Source organism: Rhinolophus sinicus, chromosome X (genome assembly GCF_036562045.2).
Source record: "Rhinolophus sinicus isolate RSC01 chromosome X, ASM3656204v1, whole genome shotgun sequence".
In the NCBI taxonomy this organism is placed as follows: Eukaryota; Metazoa; Chordata; class Mammalia; order Chiroptera; family Rhinolophidae; genus Rhinolophus; species Rhinolophus sinicus.
Genome location: NC_133768.1, coordinates 58954124 through 58970786, shown reverse-complemented (window position 1 = coordinate 58970786; position 16663 = coordinate 58954124).

The following is a 16663-nucleotide window of genomic DNA, read 5'->3' as shown; positions in this document are numbered from 1 at the left end:
AAAAAAAAAAACAGCGCCAGTCTTGGCGTAAACCCACCAATAATCTCCAGGTTGTCCTCTGCTGTACCAAGGAGTCCTCTGCGTATTGTGCAGGCAAAACTGGTCACCTGGTGCCCAGAGTGACTGCAGATTTAGATGAGTGGGGCTAAGGGGTCTGGATGGTAGTTTCTACAAAGTCAGTGCAGTTTCTGCTCTTGCCTGCACATATCCGCACTGAGAGTAACACAACCAGCCCTGTGCTCAGGACTCCTGAGTCTTAGGGCACTTCTTCCACGTGTGTGAGTGTGTGTGTGTGTGTGTGTATGTGGCGGGTGGGAGATTTCTGAGCTGCTGAAAGCCCAGAGCTGCGTCTGCCACCTACTGTTGATCCCTGGGAGTGTCTCCACAGTTGTAATTGCTCTGTCCTTGGTAGGCCAGAAACGATGGAGGCTGGGGATGGGGGAGTCTTCTCTCTCCCAGACCAGCAGTGTCACACTCTTCCTGCAGGCCAGAAAAAGTGGGGGCTGGGCGTGGAAGAGTCTTCTCTCTCCTAGCCCAGTAGTATCACACTCTTCCCAGCCTCTTCCCTGGGTCAGAGCTGCAAGCAGTGTCTTACTAGATCCTGAGTACTACAGCTCCTCTGTAACCTGACACTACTCCTCAGTTCAGGGGTCAGCTTAAGTGTCTGGAAGGGTGTGGGTAGGATTGGGTGAGTGGGGGGAGGGGTCCAGGTATGGTGTTTATGTTCTTTGTCCAACCTAGGGCCCTGTTGGAGGTCTCAGCTGAGGTTACTGCCTCAAATGCTGTATATGCTCCTCTCTCAGCAGGAGAGATCAGCTGTGGGACGCAGGGCAAGAGCCCACCTCCTGTCTTTTATGGTCTCTGTTCCGTCCTGGGATCCCCTGCATCTCTGCAGCCGCGGATGCAGGCCGTGTTTCCACTCTGCTCCCTTCTGTGTTTCCCTGCTCTCCCAATTTGCCCACCTTCAAGTAATCCTCCTACAAGTCTCTTAGCAGTTCTGTGTGATGATCAGAGAGTCCTTTGATGAGTTACAGATGTTCAGTTTTTGATAAGCTCTGGAGGAGAACTCAGGAAATCCATCTCACTGCTGCCGTTCCTATGACGTTCGGCAGTGTATCTTTTACTGTAATAAATTTTTTTATTCACACATTCACTATATTTTCTGATCACACCTCATATATGTACCGATCTTCTTTGTCTTATCATCTATCAAAGGACATTTCCATTGTTTCCATGTCTGGGCCACCATGAATAATGCTGCAACGGACATAGGGGCACATGTATCTTTATGGCTAAATATTTTCCAATCCCAAAAGAGGGACCACTGGGTCATATGGTAATTCTATTCTAATTTTTTTAAGGAACCTCCATACTGTTTTCCACAGTGGCTGTACCAATTCACATTTCCACCAGCAGTGTATGAGTGTTCTTTTTTCTCCATTGCCTGAATTTTTTACTTCATCTAGGTTTCATATTCACAGGAACTTACTTCATCTAGGAAACATATTCACAGAAACTTCTTTCCTAATAATTCCTTTTACTTTTAATGTGTGAAAGGTCTGATGTGATAATCCCAACTTTAATCCCTCATATTAGTTTATTATTTTTTCTCTTAGTTTTGGCAAGAATTTTTATCACTTTTATTAATTTTTCAAAGACTCTTTTATTTGGTTTCATTAATTTTCTCTGTTTTCAATTAAATTGATTTGTTTTCTTTATTGTTTCCTTTCCTCTGCTTGATTTAGGTTTAGTTTATTCTTCTATCCAGTTTCTTAAAGAAGAAGCTTAGGTCATAAGTAAAAACTTTATTTTTTTTACTAATAAAGACATTTAAAGATAAAAATGTCTCTCTACACACTGTTTTAGCTATATAACACCAATTTGGGTACATTGTATTATCATTATAATCATATGTCATTATACATATTTTCTAATTTTCCTGTGACTTCTACTTCAATAAAATGCTATTCTGAAATAAGTTATTTTATTTCAAATTTGGTTATATTTTCCTCGTTATATTTATTTATTATTAACTGAATTACATATGGTGAGAAAACATTTTGTCCAATTTCAGTCTTGAATTTAGTGAGCTTCTTTTATGACTCAAGGTGTAGTCTATCCTGTAAATGCACTTGGGAATAATGTGTATTTTGCCATTGTTGGGTGTCGTGTTCTATAAATACCAATTAAGTCAACTGCTTAACTAAGTCAAGCGCTTAACAATGCTATTTTAATTCACATATTTGCTGATTTTTTTTGTTTATTTGTTCCATCAGTTGCTTTGAGAGGATTTTAAATTCTCCATCCATTATTTTTGAATTATATTTGCCCCTTAATTTTGTCAATTTTTGCTTCATGTATTTTGAAGCTCTTGTTTTAGGACCGCACACATTTATGATTGTTATGTCTTCCTGTTAAATTGACTCTAATGATAGGTGTTTATTTGAAATTTATTTTATCTGATATTAATGTAGCTACTTCATCCTGTATGTTAATGGCTTGAGCAAAGAATTATTTTTTACCTATTTACTTGCATGGATCTATTCTTATGTTTAAAGTGCAACTTTTTTTTAGACAGCATTTAGTTAAGTGTTATCTTTTATTCATTTTGACAATTTCTGCCTTTTAGTGTGCTTATGCCATAAAAATTTTATGTAACTTTTGATATGATTATATGTGGTTCTCCTGTTATATATTTTTTTGTTTTCTACCTGTTCTTTATTTCTCTCTTGATCCTGTCCTAACTTCTTTTGCATCATTTGAATATTTTTAGCCTAAAATATTGAAATCTTGCTGCTCTATACACTTTTATCTTCTATGCTGTCCTTAATGTTATAGTTGCTATATATAATACATCTATGTGTACTAAATTCCCATAGGGTAATGTTAAAATATTAGTTTTTAAGCAGTTGTATGATTTTAAAGGAATTAAGAGGAAACAGGAAAAAACAACAACTGTCTTTAGTATTTACCTGTATATTCACTGTTTCTGATGCACTTCATTTTTTTCTGAGGATCTAAGTTTCTATCTATTATCATGTCTCTTTAACCTAAAAAAATTCCTATAGAATTTCTTGTACTACAGGTTAGAAGATAATGAATTCTCTTAGTTTTCATTTATTTGAAAATGTCTAACTCACTCCTGCATCTGTTATGTCCATTTTGCTATAAGTTTGTCAAGAGTTTTTTTGTGTTTGTTTATTTTAGAACTTCTGTTTTTGAGTTACAGAATTTTCATCCAGTTCTTTCTTATTATTTCTATTTCTTTATTGAAACTTTCCTTCTCTGAGGTTTTTATGCATTGAAAACATGTTGCGTTTCACTTCATTGAGGATAATTACAATAAGTGTTTTGAAATCCTTTCTGTTAACCTCCTTCCACACCTAGCATGAACAAGATTGATGAAGGTGGTGCAAGTTGGGACTAGTCACCAGGCTAATTTTCTGCTACTCCTAGTTTAAGCAGGGTCCAGTAGGAAGTTTAGCATCCACTCACATCTGGCATCAATAAGGCAGAGTAAGGTGGCAAGAAGCTGGGCTAGTTGGTACTCCATTTCTCCATCTCCCCATGTCATTGGGGAGCTGAGCTTCTGCCCTCAACTCGAATCAATAAAGTGATGTGTGTCAATCTTCTCCTTTCACAATCCTGGTGGCAGCAGGACTCAGTAGGGCACTGATCTTACACCCCACATGGAGGCAATAAGATAGTGCAAGTCAGTGTTCCACTTTTACTGGGAAGGGGTCAGCAGGGCCAAGGGGGGAGCTGAACTTCCACAACACCCATCTGCAATGAAGTGGTGCTACACACCTCAACAGGGGAACTGCCTCTTAAAAATGGATTAAATAAGATATAAAATCTCATAAAATATCCAAGATGTCCAAGATAGAATTGAAAAGTGCTTATCATACCAAAACCCAAGAAATACACGTTAAATAAAAAAGGCAATGAACAGGAACTGTTAGTTTGCTAAGGCTGCCATAGCAAAGTACTACAGAATGGGTAGTTTAAACAACAATAATTTATTTCTTACATTTTGGAGGATAGAAGTCTAAGGTCAAGCTTGCAGTAAGTTTGGCTTCTTCTGAAGCCTCTGTACTTGGTTTGCAGATGGCCACCTTCTTGCTACATTCCTGTGTGGTCTTTGTGTACATGCGCCCTTGGTTGTCTCTTTTTGTGTGTCCAATTTTCTCTTTTATAAGGACACCAGTCAGATTGGATTAATGCCAATGCTAATAGCTTAATTTTAACACAGTAATCTCTTTAAAGGCCCAATCTCCAAATACAGTCACATTATAAGGTACTAGGATTTCAGCATATGAATTTGGGAGGTGGGGCACAATTAGATAATCTCAACAAGGAATTAGAAGTTTTAAAACTGTTTTCGATAATTGAAAAATGATTGAAATAAAAACTTTCTGCATGCTCTTATAATAGGGTGGGGATAACAGAGGATACAAGCAGTAAACCTGATGACAGATCAACAGAATATACCCAATCTGAACATGAGAGAGAAAACAGATTGATTTATAAAAAAAAATAAACAGAACCTCAGAGACCTGTGGAACAATAACAAAAGACCTACATCTGTGCAACTGGAAGAGGAGAAAGAGAATGGAACTGAAAAAGTATTTGAAGAAATAAGGACTGAAAACTTCCTCAATTGCAAAAAACAAAACAAAAGAAAAAAAACATAAAACATAAAACAAAATTTAAGAAGCTAAGTGAATCTCAAACAGAAAATCAAATAAATCTCCACCAACAAAAATCGTAATAAAATTTCTGAAACAAATGACAAAGAAAAAACTTGAAAGAGAGACAAAGTATGCATTACTTATAAAAGAACAAGAATTCTAATTGACAGTTAACTTCAAATTTTACATAGGGTAAAACTACACTGCAGGAACAAAAGGGTCAATAAAACAACCCTACCTTTAATTAATAACTAAAAGAAGTCTTTTAAACATAAAGGGAATGGAAACAGAAGAAAGCTTGAGAAATCAAGAACATAAGAACATCAAAATTGGTAAAAATAGGGGTAAATTGGAAATATCTTGATTATCCATCAAAAGGATATGATTAAATGAATGCTGGTACATTCATATACAATAATAATATGCAACCATTTTAAAATCATGCTTTAGAAGACTAAAAACTTGAAATTTTCATGTTTTATTAAGTGAAGGAAAGCAAATTTCAAAACAGTATATATAACATTATGCTGATTATTTGTGTGTTTGTGATTGCATATGCACATATTAAAAAGACATCACGATGTTAGCAATTGGTATCCATAAGAGGTAAAAAAGTGAGAGTGACAAAAATAGGGGTACATATAATAGACTTTAATCTCATGAATAGAACTCTTCTCATGAGTTTCGTAAGTCATATTAGACGGTTGAAGTAAATATTGTAATGTCATCTAAGGTGGTGTTTCAATGTATATAGAGGGAGCATCTAAGAAAATTACATTTTAAACATTGGAATGGTGAAGGAACCTAAATGGAGATAACTTTTTAAAAATTTGTATTAAATGTATTGAGATGACATTGGTTAGTAAAATTATATAGATTACAATTGTACATTTCTATAAAACATCATTAATATATTGCACTGTGTGTTAACTACCCAGAGTCAGTTATCCTTCCATCACCACATACTTGACCTCCTTTCCCCTTTTCTATCACCCCTCCCCCCTTACCCTCTGGTAACCACTAAACTATTGTCTATGTTTATGAGTTTTAGTTTGTTTGTCTTTTTAATTTGTTGCTTTCAGTTTTATATCCCACATGAGTAAAATCATATGGTTCTCAACTTTTTCTGCCTGATTTATTTCATTCAGCATGATAATCTCAAGATCTATCCACGTTGTCACAAATGACAGTATTTCATCTTTTCTTATGGCCGAGTAATATTCCATTGTATATATGTACAACATCTTCTTTATCCAATGATCTATTGAAAGGCACTGGTTGTTTCCATGTCTTATCCATGTGAATAATGCTTCAATTAGCATGGGGGTACATATATGTTATTCAACATAGTATTGGAAGTCCTAGCCTGAGCAATCAGGCAAGAGAAAGAAACAAAAGGCATCCAAATTGGGAATGAAGAAGTTAGATTGGCACTTTTTGCAGATGGCATACTTCTTTATATGGAAATCAGATCTTTACATTTCATTGAAAGTAATAAAATGTGAAAACCAATAGTCTGTGATAAGTTATATATACATATTATAATACTAGGAGAAACCACTAAGAAAATACAAAGTGATATACTCAAAACAGTACAAATTAAACAAGATAAAATCTTAAATATATTCAAGTAACCACCAGGAAACCAAGAAAACAAAAACAAAGAGAAAGAGAGGAAACAAACAGAAAAAAAAGATAAAATTTCAGACTTAAGCTCTAACCTATCAATAATTACCTTCAATGTAAATGGTCTATTGAAGGACACTTTGGTTGTTCCCATGTCTTGGCCACCATAAGTAATGCTGCAATGAATGTAGGGCACATATATCTTTACGGATAAACGTTTTCAGATATTTTGGGTAGATATCCAGGAGAAAGATTACTGGGTTGTATGGTAATTCTATTCTTAATTTTTTGAGGAACTTCCATATTGCTTTTCCTAGTGGCTGTACCAATTTACATTCCCACTAGCAGTGTATGAGGGCTCTTTTCTCTTCACAGCCTCTCCAACTCTTGTAATTATTTATCTTGTTAATTACAGCCATTCTAACAGGTGTGAGGTGGTATCTCATTGTGGTTTGGTTTGCATTTCCTTAATAGCTAGTGAAGTTGAACATTTTTTTGTATGTTTGTTGGGTGTTTGTTTCTTTTTGGAGAAGTGTCTTTTCAGGTCTTCTGCCCATTTAGTAATTGGATTGTTTGTTTTGTTGTTGTTGGGTTGTATGCATTCTTTATATATTTTAGATATTAGCCCCTTATCAGAGGTGTTACTTGCAAATATTGTCTCCCACTCGGTCGGTTGTCTCTTTGTTGATGGTTTCTTTTGCTGAGCAGAAGGTTTTTAGTATGATATAGTTCCATTCATTTATTTTTGCTTTTACTACCCTTGCCTTTTAGGTCAAATTCATGAAATCCTCTCTGAACCCAAAGTCAATAAGTTTTATACTTGTGCTTTCTTCTTTGCAATTTATTGTTTCGGGTCTTATATTTATTTATTTGATCCATTTTGAGTTAATTTTGGTACATGGTGTTGGAGAGCAGTCTAGATTAATTTTTTGCATGTGACTTTCCAATTTGCCAAAGTGTCCTTTGACAGATGATTGGATAAAGAAGATGTGAGGGGGGTGGGGGTGGGAGATGAAGGTAAGGGGGATCAAATATATGGTGATGGAAGGAGAACTGACTCTGGGTGGTGAACACACAATGGGATCTATAGATGATGTAATACAGAATTGTACACCTGAAATCTATGTAATTTTATTAACAATTGTCACCCCAATAAATTAAAAAAAAAAAAAAAAGAAGATGTGGTACATATACAGAATGGAGTATTACTCTGCCATAGATGAAATACTGCCATTTGCAAAAACATGGATGGATCTTGAGTTTATGGTGCTAAGCAAAATAAGTCAGACAGAAAAATTTGAGAACCATAAGACTTCACTCATATGTGGTATATAAAACAAGTCAAACAAACAAACAAATAAAATCATAGACACAGATAACAGTTTAGTGGTTACAAGAGGGTAACTAGGCAGTGATGGAAGATGGTAAAGGGGGTCAAATGTATGGTGATAAAAGAAGAACTGACTTTGGGTGGTGAACACACAATGCAATATATAGATGATGTAGTATAAAATTGTACATTTGAAACCTATGTAATTTTACTAACCAATATCACCCCAATAAATGTAATAAAAATAAAAGGTGGTCTAAATATTCCAGTAAAAAACAGAGAATGGCAAGATGGACTAAAAAATAAACTACCTTGTTCCAACTATATGCGGTCTACAAGAAACTCACTTTAAATACAACGAGATAGCAGATGAAAGTGAAGGAATGGAAAAGATATACCATACAAGCTTTAATCCAGAAAAGAAAATAGCAGGAGTGAACATAGATATCAGATACAGTAGAGTTTAGAACAAAGAAAATTACTAGAGACCAAGAGAGGCATTAAACGATAAAAGAATCAATCTACCAGGAAGACACAATCCTTGTCTGCTGGTGTAAACATCTGTTTTATCTCAGAATGCATTCCATTTCCCTTATTCTTCACATGTTGGATAGTTTTGCATTGTTCCCTGGGCATTATCAATGTTAAATTGGGGAAATTCTGGATTATATTATTTTTCTGCAATAGGTTTGTTTCTTTCTGTTTTAATAAATAATTTCTTGGCTGGGTTTGAACCATAAATTTTATTTCTGTGCACTACTTCCCCGCTATATGCAGGTCTTTTGTTTTTGGTTGGGTTGTTCAGTCTGTGTTTTACATGCACCTGATGGGGGTCAGAGATGAGTGTGGATGGTTTGGGAATCCCCTCTCTGGCTTTTCCCATTCAAGATTCCTCATTCCTTTCAGGATTCACTATTTCCAAGATTTAGTATTCTCATTACCCAGGCAAGAAAGACTGGAAAAATTTCCCAGGCTCTCCAATCCATGCCGTGCACATTTCACTTAACCCCAGGGTACAAGCCACAAAGAGAGGAAATTGCTTGTATAACTATCCATCTCTGGTTCTCTGCACAAATGTGACAATGTGACCATCCTACCAGTCTGTCTTGCTTTTATTTAATATCTAGTATTGTTAGATACCTGCTTTTTGCGTTGTGTAGAGTTGTGTTCTTGGAGGTAGTGGCAAGAGTTTGTGCATTAGAGTCTTAGACTGTCATAACTGAAAACAAAATTCCAAACTACTGGGCATATTTTTCTCCACTGGAACCTGGCAACATTGACCTGTGTTATTGACTGTAAATAATTTATCAATAGGAACAAGGTATTGAATTTTAAAATACTTTCTTTAGGGAAGTTTTAAGAAAAATGCTAAACAAAAAATCATATAATTTAAATCAATGATGGCAGCATGAGCACTCCTATTCACATAAGTTATTTGTAGAATATTATTATGTGGTATAATCACTAAGAAAGTTATGAGTTAGGAAACAAAAGAGGAGAAAGACTCTAATTTGATTTCTTTGCCTACAGTATAAAAGAATCAGAATTGTCTTAAAATCTTGTTGGTTAACAACGTACAATGTACAGAAAAAGAAATGTTCTTGAAATATTGAATAGAAAGTTTTCAGTTAAGCACACCCCATTTTAATGCAACTAGGTATCTTATTATTTCAAAGGATTCTGTAAGAAAATTCTTAATTATATGATGACTTCATTTGAGGATAGTACAAACATGAGTTTTAAGCTTTTTTTCCATTTTTTATTAGTTTCAGGTATACAGAACAACATGATGATTGGATATTAACACCCTTCACAAAGTGGTATCTCCAACAAGACCCATCTGACATTGTACATAGCTATTATAATACCATTGATTATATTCCCTATTCCCTATGCTATACTTTACATCCTGTAACTAAATGTAGATATTTTACATGGGATATATATGCATATATATACACACATATATATGCATATAAATGTATGTGTATATATATAGCACACATACACACGCGCGCACACACACACACACACACACACACACACACACAACGTCGGACAATTAGGTTCATGACCTCATCCTAAAAAAAGTGCTACATACTTCGTTGTTGAATATCACTATGGTCACCTTGGGAAGCTATGCACTGACGCCAGCACCTAGTCCATCCTTCAAAGCAATTTTGGAACTCTTTTTCCGGAATGACCATCAGGGCTGTCATCGTATTACACTTGATGTCTTAAATGTCATCAAAATGTCTTCCTTTCAATATTTCCTTTATCTTTGGGTAAAGAAAGAAGGTATTGGGGGCCAGATCAGGTGAGCAGGGAGGGTGTTCCAATACAGTTATTTGTTTACTGGCTAAAAACTCCCTTAAAGGCAATGCTGTGTGAGCTGGTGCATTGTCGTGATTCAAGAGCCATGAATTGTTGGCGAAAAGTTCAGGTAGTCTTTTTCACGCAGCTTTTTTCAGCACTTCCAAATAGTAAAGATGGTTAACTGTTCAGTTGGTACAAATTCATGATGAATAATCCTTCTCATATCAAAAAGCTTGGCAACATCTTTGCAACAAGTTCGCAAAGTTAATTGTCAGAACTCATATATATACATATGTGATCAATACAGTGAATGCTTAAATAAAAAAGCATATTATAGTAAAGGACACAAGGTAATGTTTTTATTTGACAAATTGCCATACCAGAAATGTGTGACATGGAGCCTTTCCATTGTGATCACAAAATGCAGTGAATGCTGCTGCCAAGTGCCATCCAACAGAAAGATAGGGATCTTCAATTTGGGAAGTGGCACATTGAACCTTAGTAACAGTGGGTGACAAGTTTCAACTTGTTCGGTGCTGTCAGTTGGGTGTGAGCTACGGTTGAGAGGTGTGTTTTAAAGTGTGCTGTAAATCATCCTCCATCATGACAATGCTCCGTGTCACACATCACTTCTGGTATATGGCAATTTCTGTCAAATAAAAAGATTATGGTGTGTCCTCATCCACCTTATTCGCCGAATCTGGTACCGTGCGACTTTTGGCTCTTCCCCAAAGTCAAACCGGTTCAGGATATCGAGGCAGCCACAACATCACAACTGAAGACACTCATGAAAGAGGGCTTCCAGAACTGCTTCAGAAAGTGGCAAGAACGATGGGATACGTGTGTTTGAAGTGAGGGGGGGTATTTTGAGGAGGATTTATGGCAATGTTTCTTTTACTGTAATAAATTTTTTTAAATTTAAACATTCACTGCATGTTTTATCATGCTGTGTGTGTATGTGTGTGTGTGTGTGTGTGTGTGTTTGTGTGTAATTATAGTTGACATGGAATATTATTTTATATTAGTTTCAGATGTGCAGTGTGGTTTTCAGACATTTATATAATCTATGAAGTGATGCCTGGATAAGTACAGTATCCATCTGACACCCTACATAGTCTTTACAGCATTATTGATTATATTCCCCATACTGTAGTTCACATCCCCTTGACTATTTTGTGACTACCAATTTGTACTTCCTACTCCCTTCACTTTTCACACCCATTCCTCAACCTCTCTCCCATCTAGCAACCATCAGTTTTGCTTCTGTAACTATGAATCCATTTCTGTTTTGTTTGTTTATTCTGTTCTTTAGGCTCCACATATAAGTGAGATTATGATATTTGTCTTTCTCAGTCTGACTTATTTCACTTAGCCTAATACCCTCTAGCGTCCATCTATGTTTGTGCAAATGGTAAGATTTCATTTTTTATGGCAGAGTAATACTCCATTGTATAAGTGTGCTGTGATTTCTTTATTCAAATGTCTATTGAGGGGCATTTTGGTTGTTTTCATATTTTGGCTATTGTGAATAGCATTGCAGTAAACATAGGGGAACATATATATTTTTAAATTAGTGTTTTGGATTTCTTGGGATAAATACTCAGTTGAGGACTTGCTGGGTCATAAGGTAGTTCTTTTCTTAATTTTTGAGGAACCTCCATACTGTTTTCCATAGTGGCTGCACTAATTTGCAACCCCACCAATGGTGTACAAAGATTCCCTTTTCTCCACATTTCCCCAATGCTTACTGTTTGTTGATTTGTTGACGATAGCCATTTTGACAGGTGTGAGGTAGTATCTCATTGTAGTTTGTATTTGCATTTCTCTGATGACTTAGTGATGTTGAGCATTTTTTCATATATCTATTGGCTGTCTGTATGTCCTCTTTGGAGAAATGTTTATCCAGGCCCTCCGCTGCTTATGCGGGACCTGGAGGTATGTGGGGGTGGCCTTGCTGTGAACTGAGGCTGGCTGCCACCAATAGTGAACCTGAGGCAGTTTAGCAAAAGGTTCAGGGCCCCCTAGGTCTATTGCCACTCACTGGCTACCTGTTAGGTCCTGAGGTTGAAAAAGCCTCCTTAGGTGCGTGGGTCAGGCTGGTTGATCCGGTGTTGAGAGTGCCTCAGTGATGCAGCACTAGTTGGATAGTTTTGAGTCCCAAGGATTCACGAGATGTGGCTTATTTTTTACATAATTAATGCAGATTCATTTCTTACTCAAGTTTCTGGCCTGTGACCACTTCAGACAACACCCCAAGAACACCGCAGCCAGCCACTGCTCACCTCGGAGTAGTGTGTGGCCTTTGACCATTTTGCAAAACACCCTATGAACACCACAGCCAGCCACTATTTGTGTCGGCCTCCCAAATCCCTGAGAGTTGCCCAAGAAACACTGCAGCACAGGTCTTGGGTTACCACTCACCAGCAAATGTTTCCCAGTCACTGCAGTCCGTTCATCCCTGGAAAAAGGCCTTCGCAGCCTGTGGGGTGGGGCCAATAGCCCATCAGTCATAGTGCCCCAGGCGATGTAACACCAGCTTTGTGGGGAAGGGGGGGGGAAGGTGTCCCTCCCAGTGTTCAATAGCTGTGGGTTTGGGTCAGCCCGATTCGTGTCTCACCCCCTCCTGTCAGTCTCGATGTGACTTCTTCTTTGTAGTAAGCTTTGTAAAAAACTGTGTGCAACTGAACTGCATCTTGTCTGACATTTTAAATCAAATTATTAGAATGCACAGTATGCAAACAATTGTACTCTTTCATGCTACAATTAATTAATCAGAGGCAGTATTACTTAGAAAAAGCACTTCCTCCAGTCCACATAGTTGAAATAATTTTTGCTGATTCTAGACCTAATTGTCACTTGCATTTAATTGGACTTTTTTTTTTTTTAATATTGAACTGGTGTTGAAGAGTACATATGATCTATATAAAAGCAACACATTTTTTTCTTTTTCTGTCTAAAATGGCTTTCAGAATAAATTTTAGAATAAATGTGAGTATTCCATATAATTTCAGATGATATTTGTGTACCCTCATATTAATTGTATCCAAAATTATTTTATGTTATTTCAATTAATTCCTTCTTGAATAAGTCTTCAAATTGAGGATGGTAAATTCAGATAAAATTTCTTAGGTTAAATGGTCACATATACCTGTTTGAAATAATGTCTTTTTACAGTAAATGATAATGCAAACATTTTTATTGGGTCAAAATTTTACTGAGTTATGTGTAAATTTCTTTATATTTTCCATAGCATGAGTTAAAATTAACTTTCTGTTTACAAAAATGATTACATTTAATCAAATGTCTATGTCATGCATATTCCATGTGAACCTCTATAAAATTTGTTGCATTACTGAATATATCAATTACACAACTAAGATTTTTACAATTATGTAAATATGTATTAGCTAGTCACAGGCACATTTTGTTCCTTTTATGTTATAGCAGTTTGAACAAAAAGATAACTTTTCTAAATATCTTTTCTTTGCTGGTTATCATTAGTAGAACTTCTTACTTGAGACATTGGAAAATAATTCTGTGCTTAACTAACATTGAAATTTGCAACTATTTTGTGGTACTGAGTTCCCTTAGGGGAAAAATAGTATGAATTTGTTTATTATCTCTATAAAAGCCCAGTTCAAACTGTGTTAAAAAAAGAAGTTACCTTTTTTGTTATATTAGTAGGGAAAAAAAACTATAATTAGGCTTAAATTAATAATAAATTGTTGTTAATTTAGTATTATTTATTAATAATTTTAATAAATTATTATAGAAAAGATGTTTTTCCAAATAAATTGCATATCTTTTTCATGAGTGTTGTATGCAATGAGGATACTTGTAATTTTTTATTTTTGCTAACTTGGAAGTAAAAATCTTCTTTCTACACTTTGTAACTTCTATGATGACCAACTTCTACACACTCATCATTTTGTTTTAATTATATTAACATGAATGTAGTCATGAAACAACTAAAAGAAAAAGGCATTTCCAGATAGCTGCAGTGGACACTGTATTACAGAATGTCCATTGGAGGGGAGCCACACAATATCCTTAATTTCCAGCATTGCATAAATAAGTAGAATTAGCAATAGAAACAAAAATAATCAGAGCTATAAAAAAGTTAATGAAGATTTTGATCTTTGAGCAATTGTTCAGAGGCAGCATTCCCTGTCGTAGATTAGTCTTGCTATTATGCAGAAATGGTGGTATACCTCACTCGACAAAAAAATGAAGATAGATGAAAAAAGAGGTAGATTTGGACTGATCAAAGACATGGAAATTTATATTACAAGATAATAATGATAAATATATTCGTTAAGGACAGGTTATAGGTACTGAGAACAATGGCAAGGATTCTACGAGCGCACACACACACACACACACACATCTTTATTTAAATCTCATGTCAACACTTGAGGTAGTTATTATTATTATTACTCATGCATTATAAAGGAGCAAACTGAAGAACATATAAGTTATGTGACTTTCCCAACATAGTATGGCTTTTAATTGGAAGAATTTGGTATTCTTACAGACAATTATGACGTCAAAGCTTTTTCCCAAACCAAAATGCTGTACTTAAAAAAATCAGTGCTATCGTGTCTAGGAAATATGAAAATTTAGGAAACTCCTTGGATATAAATATTTTACTCGTTTATTGATTCAGCAGAAATTACATTAAGTGCCTTATATGCCATACACTGTTCTAGATATTAGACATAGAGCAGTGAACAAAACAGACACAATCCCAGCCCTCATGGAGTTTACATTATAATGGGAAGAAAGACAATAAAAGAACAAACAAATACATGTATATCAGATCATAGTGGTCAGAGCTATGGAGAAAAATAAAGCAGGGGAGCAGGATATAGAGAAGTAGTAGAAAGAAAAGGAGTGCAGATGCTGGAGTGATGCAATTTTAGACAGGGTAGTGAGGTGAAGCATACTGACAAGGTGACCTTTGCTCAAGCACTTAAAGAACGTGAGAGAGGAAGTTAAGTTGCTATTAGAGGAAGAGTGTTCTGAACAGTGGAAACAAGAAGTGCAAAATTGCTAAGGAAGGAGTGTGCCTATTGTGATCTAGGAAAAAATAAAGAAGTCTGTATGACTGGAGAAGAGAGAGCAAGAGAAAGACAAATATAATTGAAGATTAGGTAGGTAATGGGTGAGGGAAGTAAATTGTGTAGTGCCTTATCCAACTTAAAAGTCTTGTATTTTACTTTGAGTGAACCAGAACACCATTACAATTTTTTCAGTACATGATATGACTTATGTTTTATAAGGATCACTCTGGCTGCTATATTACTGATAACAGCAAGGATTGAGGAACTAGAAACACCTGTTCACCAGGCACTTCTAAATACTGGGAATCCAGCAATAAGTACAAACTTCAAACCCTTGCACTGATGAAGTTTATATTCTAATAAGTGAGAATAACAAACCTGAGTCATTTTCTAATGGGTTTAGCCACAGGTTGATAGCTTAACATGCTCTTAATTTGTGAAAGAGAGTCTGTACAGACCTATGGATTATTTAACCTCTTGCTGAAATATTAAAAGGCCAATACCTAAAATCAAACTCCTTGTATAACAACATTAAAATGAAAATCAGCATTAAGTTTAAAAAGCAGCTATTTCATGTATGACTTGTTAAAAAACAAATAGATTAGCAATATGTTTTAAAATTTTATAAGTACATTATAGAGGATTATAAATAACATGCACTAAAATAAGGTGTTTAAAAACTGTTGTAACATTTACTAGTAAACAATTCTTACTGTGCTAAAATCAAGAAGTAGACAAATCAACACAAAATATATTGTTTTATTTTATTTTGATATTTTATTTTAAGCTGCTTTATATCACTTTTGGAAAGATGTGAGATGGATAAAAATAAATACAAATATATTAACTCTTTTCAATTATTACTAACATCCAGAGCATAAGAATTTTAAATTACTTTAAATGTAGCATCAAGTTCTTAAGTTCTACTGCTCAACTACATGTCCAACAAGCCCATATCTTATAGTAAAAAATTCTGAGTACATTTTAATGATGTGCATGAACTAACAATTTAATTCTTGCCTCTGGAGTCAAATATATATTGCTTACTTTTACTGAGCAGAATTCTCCTGATTAACTGGTAATGAGTCAGGTTTATATGTCGCCTTATTGAAAAAATTTTCAATTCCCTATACATAGAACATATTTGGGTAAACAGTGAATTTGTGGGTCAACTAATATGAAATATTATACAAACTTTGTGGGTCGTGGGGAGGAGGGGAAAATTTGGTTATTTGTTATGTTGAAATAGATGATAATCTTTATTCTTGTTGTTAAATAGCCATACTAACCCATTTTAAGATTACTCAAATCTCATCATTTCCAAATTTCCGCTCAGTTTTTGCACAACTAAATTTTAAAATGATAAGGGAAATGGATTCTTGGCTCCTCAAAAGGGTGTTAAAAGGTATAAAACACCAACTTACATTATGTCTTATCAAATATGTTTATGCTAAATTAACATTAAATTTAAAGGACTGATCTGGGGAAATATTTGTTTGTATTTGAAACATTTAAGCACAATACGTCTAATTATTGAATTTAATAGCTATATGTTAGAAAGCTAAATTGGGACATCATCAAAATGGCGCTGAGAGGTGAGCCTCTGTAAATCTTCCCTAGAATTTACAACTAATTGA